Source organism: Myxine glutinosa, chromosome 5 (assembly GCF_964187855.1).
Source record: "Myxine glutinosa chromosome 5, kmMyxGlut1.1, whole genome shotgun sequence".
NCBI classification, from domain to species: domain Eukaryota; kingdom Metazoa; phylum Chordata; class Myxini; order Myxiniformes; family Myxinidae; genus Myxine; species Myxine glutinosa.
This window is the reverse complement of record NC_136265.1, coordinates 37,880,809-37,886,808: the sequence shown is the minus strand read 5'-3', so window position 1 is coordinate 37,886,808 and position 6,000 is coordinate 37,880,809. Positions and strand designations below refer to the sequence as shown.

General features: G+C 58.0%; 1 protein-coding gene across 1 annotated transcript in view; it reads left to right on the top strand.

Annotated features, from left to right (window-relative positions):
• LOC144892245 (uncharacterized) overlaps positions 1 to 6,000 on the top strand; it is a 157,595-nt gene that overhangs the window by 5,434 nt on the left and 146,161 nt on the right. The window lies entirely within an intron of this gene.

The window sequence follows — 6,000 nt, the reverse complement described above, 5'->3', positions numbered from 1 at the left end:
AAGTGCTTCATAGACTAGACGGATTTCTGAGAAATGTGAATGTTCGGTGCATTTTTGGGTAAAAGTTGGGAACCTCACTTTTTAACATAATTAGGCTATTGTAGCGGTTACCGGAAGCATGACACAATCACCTTGCACCGGCCGATGACGTAACCGGCGGCGGGCGGTTACTTGCCCGGACTCGCCCGGACGTGTCCGGACTTGCCTTGCCCGAGCGGACTCTCGATTTGCATAACACGCCCCATTGAGAGGCGTGGCTGAATTATTTGGATACCACGCCCCGCCTGAGAGGCGTGGCTTTTGTGTGGTGAACTTTTGATATAAATTGCCGCCCGTGTTAACGGGCTATTCAGTGCTTTTGAGTTCTTTCGAGTTGAGCCAGAATAAATAGCTCAGTGAAACTTCGTTCCGAGTGTCGTCCATTTTGTCCGGCTTTATCGTGCGAGCATAGCTCCACAATTGGTGACCCCTTTTCAAGAACATGGTGATGGAGTCATCTGTAGCTTTGAATCTCCCTGGCTTTTGGGAATCGCACGCAGCCGTCTGGTTCGCCCAAGCAGATTCTCAATTCGCCCTGCGGAACATTACGGAGGACACGATGCGCTACCACCATGTGGTCTCCGCGCTCAACGCCTCCACCGCTGCCCGGGTCCTGAGCTTCCTACAGAACCCGCCGAACGCCGACAAATACGGCGCGCTCAAAGGCTTACTCCTCGGTGCGTTTGGACTCACGGAGACTGAACGCGCGCGACAACTGCTCGACCTCCCGGAGCTGGGTGAGGCCCGTCCATCCGAACGCATGGACCACATGCTTGCTCTACTCTGTGACCACAGCCCAGATTTCCTCTTCCGCGAGCTGTTCCTCCGGCAGCTACCCGGGCATGTACGGTTAGCTTTGGCTAACTCGCCCATCACGGACCCTCGCGCCCTGGCCAAGGAGGCCCATAAATTTTTCTCGGCCAGGCGACACGTCGGAGCGGCCACTTGGAACCCTGGGCCGACCGAGGCAACGCCCGCGCCACGACCGGCGCCACCACCGGCCGAGTTAGCGCCACTGGTGGCAGCGGCCGCCGCGACGCCCCGTTGACCTAACCCGACGCGACCGCCGGAGCCTCCACCAGAGCGAACCATGTGCTACTACCACGCCAGGTTCGGGCAGAAGGCCAGAACGTGCCGCCCACCGTGCACTTTCGGCAGGTTGGGAAACGACCAGGCCGGCGCTCGCTGCCTGCCATGAGTGTCGGCCATTCAGGCAGCCTTCTGTTTATTGCGGACACAGCGTCCGGGCGGCGTTTTTTGTGCGACACCGGCGCTCAGCTGAGCGTGATACCCGCCTCGGTGCAGGACAAACTGGCCGCACTTTGCGGCTCCGCCTTGGTCGCCGCAAACGGCTCCTCCATCCGCACCTTCGGTTCGCGCAGCGTCGCATTCTGCTTCGGGGGCCAGCGCTTCAGGTGGAACTTCATCACGGCGAACGTGCCCATGGCCTTGCTGGGTGCAGATTTTCTGTGCGTGCATGGGCTTTTGGTGGACGTCAAACGGCGTCGGCTCATGAACGCGGAGACCTTCAGCTCGCTCGCGTGCTCATTGAGCGGCTCCGCACCAACCAAGCTAGCCTGCGCGCTCCCGGCCGCGGACGATTTCACCCGCCTGCTCGCCGAGTTTCCTGCCCTCACGCAGCAGACGTTTTCGGCTGTCGCCGTCAAACACGGCGTCGAACACCACATCCCGACCACAGGTCCACGTCAGGGCTCGTCGCCCCGACCCGACCAAATTCGCCGTGGCGAAGGCGGAATTCGATGCGCTGGAGCGATTGGGCATTGTGCGGCGCTCGAATAGCGCATGGGCCTCGCCCCTGCACAACGTGCCCAAACCAGGTGGCGGATGGCGACGATGCGGCGATTACCGCCGCCTCAACGATGCCACCACCCCCAACTGGTACCCGATACCACACATACAGGACTTTTCCGCCCGTTTGGCGGGGCGGGTGATCTTTTCCAAGGTCGACCTCATTCGGGGCTACCACCAGGTATCCGTCCGGCCGACGTGCCGAAGACGGCGGTAATTACACCTTTTGGCCTCTTCGAGTTCCTTCGCATGCCGTTCGGCCTTAAGAACGCGGCGCAGGCCTTCCAGCGGCTGATGCACAGCGTGCTGCGCAACCTCACCTTCCTTTTCGTCTACTTGTACGACATTCTCGTCGCCAGCATTTCCCGGGCAGAGCACCTCATCCACCTGCGCACGCTTTTTGAGCGCCTCGGCCAGCACGGCCTCATCATCAACCCGGCGAAATGCCAGTTTGGCGTAAAGGCCGTCGACTTCCTGGGGCACCGCATCACAAAGCGCGGGGCCGTCCCACTGCCGACCAAGGTGGAGGCAGTCACAAGTTTCCCGTGCCCCCGCTCCATCAAGGCCCTACAGGAATTTTTGGGGATGGTACTTTTCTACCACCGGTTTGTGCCTCGCGCCGCCCAACTCATGCGCCCCCTGTACGAAGCCCTCCAGGGCAAGCCGGCCAAGCACGACATCGCCTGGACCAAAGAGATGGACTCGGCGTTCACGGGCGCTAAGCTGACCCTCGCCAACGCGACCATGCTGGCGCACCGGCGCTCGACGCACCCATCGCCCTCACCACGGACGCTTCCGACTATGCGGTGGGCACCGTGCATGAACAGTGGGTGAACGGGGCTTGGCAACCGCTGGCCTTCTTCAGCCGGCAGCTTCGCCCTAACGAGCACAAGTATAGCGCTTTCGACCGCCAGCTCCTCGGCCTTTACCTGGCCGTTTGCCACTTCCGCCATCTATTAGAGGGCTGCCTGTTCACGGCGTTTGTGGACCACAAACCCCTGGTCTTCGCCATGGCTAAGGTTGCAGAGCCGTGGTCGGCCCGCCAGCAGCGCCACCTCTCCGCCGTATCCGAATTTACGACGGACATCCGGCACGTCGCGGGCAAGGACAACGCTGTGGCCGATTGCCTCTCCCGGTCCGGCGCGAACGCCGTCCACCTCGCTGTGGACTTCACCCGCATGGCGGCCGACCAGACCGCCGACCCCACAGTGCAAGCCCTCCGGACAGCGGACACAGGCCTGCGGTTGGCCGCGTCCCCTTCGAGGACACAGGCACAGTTCTCCTGTGCGACGTTTCCCTGGGACAACCTCGCCCCATCGTGCCCACCGGATGGCAGCGGCACATTTTTGACGCCCTTCACGGCCTTTCCCACCCGGGCCGGAAAGCGTCGCAGAAGCTCGTGGCAGCAAAGTTCGTCTGGCACGGGCTCCGTAAGGACGTCCGCGACTGGGCCAACGCCTGTGTCGCGTGCCAGCGCGCGAAGGTCCACCGGCACACCCAGGCCCCGTTGGCACCATTCGACGTGCCCGCGCGGTGCTTCGACCACGTCAATGTGGACCTGGTGGGACCCCTTCCCTCCTCGCGGGGCTTCACCCACCTCCTCACGATGGTGGACAGTACCACCAGGTGGCCGGAGGCCGTCCCGCTGGCATCAACAACATCCGCCGACGTGGCGCAGGCCTTCATTGGCACATGGATTGCCCGTTTCGGCACCCCCTCGGACATCTCCTCCGACAGAGGCCCGCAATTCACCTCCGAGCTTTGGGGCGTGGTCGCCCAGGCCTTGGGGGTCAAGCTACACCGCACCACGGCCTACCACCCCCAAGCCAACGGCTTGTGCGAGCGGTTCCACCGCTCGATGAAGGCCGCTCTCAGGGCCAGCCTCCAGGACGACGGTTGGGCCGACAGGCTCCTGTGGGTCCTATTGGGCCTCTGAACGGACCCTAAAGAGGACCTCCAGGCTTCCACCGCCGAGCTGGTCTACGGCCAGCCACTGCGCGTGCCGGGCGAGTTCATCCCTGACGCCACCAGCCCCTGGTCCGCGGCTCGCCAACGCTCGGTCCTCCAGGTGGCCGCCAGGGGATTTGCCCCCGTGCCCACGTCCCACCACGGCTGCCCCCAACCCCACGTCCCCCCAGCACTTCGCACTGCGGAGTACGTTTTTATCCGGAACGACGCATACCGGGGACCGCTCCGGCCGCCGTACGATGGACCTTTCCGGGTCCTGAAGAGGGACGACAAGTCGTTCATCATTGACATCGGCAGCAAACCGGACCGCATCTCCGTGGACCGCCTCAAGCCGGCCCATTTGGACCTCGACCAACCTCCACGGTTGGCCCTTCCTCCACGACGGGGCCGTCCCCCGTCAACCAAGCCCCCCGCCCGACCATCCACCGCCACGCCACCTGCCACCCCCACACGAATCGCCAGGGGTCGTTTCGGCCGGGTCATCAAGACCCCCCTCAAACTGACTCTCCTGGTGCAAGTTAATTCTGGGGGGGCGAATGTTGCGGTTACCGGAAGCATGACACAATCACCTTACTGGCCGATAACGTAACCGGCAGGCGGTTACTTGCCCAGACGTGTCCGGACTTGCCTTGCCCGGGCGGACTCTCGATTTGCATACCACGCCCCGTTGAGAGGCGTGGCTGACTTATTTGCATACCACGCCCCACCTGAGAGGCGTGGCTTTTGTGTGGTGAACTTTTGATATAAATTGCTGCCCGTGTTAACGGGCTATTCAGTGCTTTTGAGTTCTTTCGAGTTGAGCTAGAATAAATAGCTCAGTGAAACTTCGTTCCTGGTGTCGCCCATTTTGTCCGGCTTTATCGTGCGAGCATAGCTCTACACTATGCTGAATTCGATTAACCCGGTTCCCAAGCCGAATTTTGAGTTTTTGATGAAGCTCAGGATATTATTCCGGATCCAGGAATTTTTTGAAGGATTGTTTACCAGTAGGAGATAGGGCTCATTTTTTTTTAACATTATCTTCTATATATTCTATATTTAACATTGTGATATGAAAATAGTTTTCATATTTGTTGTAAATGTAGTTTAAACTCGTGGTTATGCGTTAGAGCGGTGTATTTTGTTAACAGCGTCGTCTTCAAGGTTCTTATTTTTCTTTCTAATAAAGACATATTCTGTCATTTTTAAACCACCAAAGTATGTATTCGGTTTTCCCGTTTCATAAAATGTATCGTTTGATACGTATAATGCTTTAAAACTGGTTTTTGGTTTTTTTACCTCAGAAGATATATCAACATTTACCTCAGCGAATGTCAATCGCGGTGTCAGTATTTGATGAACTTATAAAGACTTAGGTGAGTTATAAGTGTGGCAAGCATGTGCACGGGATTCTTCCCAGAAGAATGAGTGGTCGCATTAGCTTGTACGACTTAAAATGAGCGAGTTTTGTTTTGACGTTTGGGCCAGTTTTACATGTTGTATCCCTAAGGAATGAAACGAATGTTTTCCTGGCTTACAATTTTATTTGAAGTCACACATGCCTCAAAATACACTCACTTATATAGAATTGAACGCTGAATCCGAAAATGTAAGTGAAATTGCCTTGTTTTTTTTAACATTATCTTCTATATATTCTAAATATATATCTGTGCAGTGTCTGTCTTGTGTTGTCTTGTCTTGTGTTGTCACTGAACTGCTCCCTCAAACTTTTGTGAAATCGTACTATTCCAACTTGACCCACGGCGGGAGTATGCGCTCCACTGAGTGGCGTTCGAGTTGGACAATAAATTTGAACAAGCATTTATATATCATGTTGAAGTGCGGTGCTATGCGCACGACTTGTTTGCCAAGAAGATAAGCAACAACGCGGGTAACCAAAAAGAGTCTTTATTCCAAAGCTCAACTATAGCACTGAGGTGCTCGGGGCTGCGCGCCCCGTGTATATCCCGAGGCCGCGCCTACCCCTCGGGTGTGGCCGACACCCTCTTGGTGCGCGGAATGATGTCACCACGCCAGCGAGCCATCGTGTCCGCCACACGCGCCCCCCCAGAATTCCCGCGCACCTGAAGGGTCAGTTTGTGGGGCAAACGGATGACCCGGCCGAAGCGCCCTCTGGCGGCTGGCGGTGTCTGGGATGCCGGGATGTCATCTGGGATGCCTCCGGCGGCACCTGGGATGGGTGCA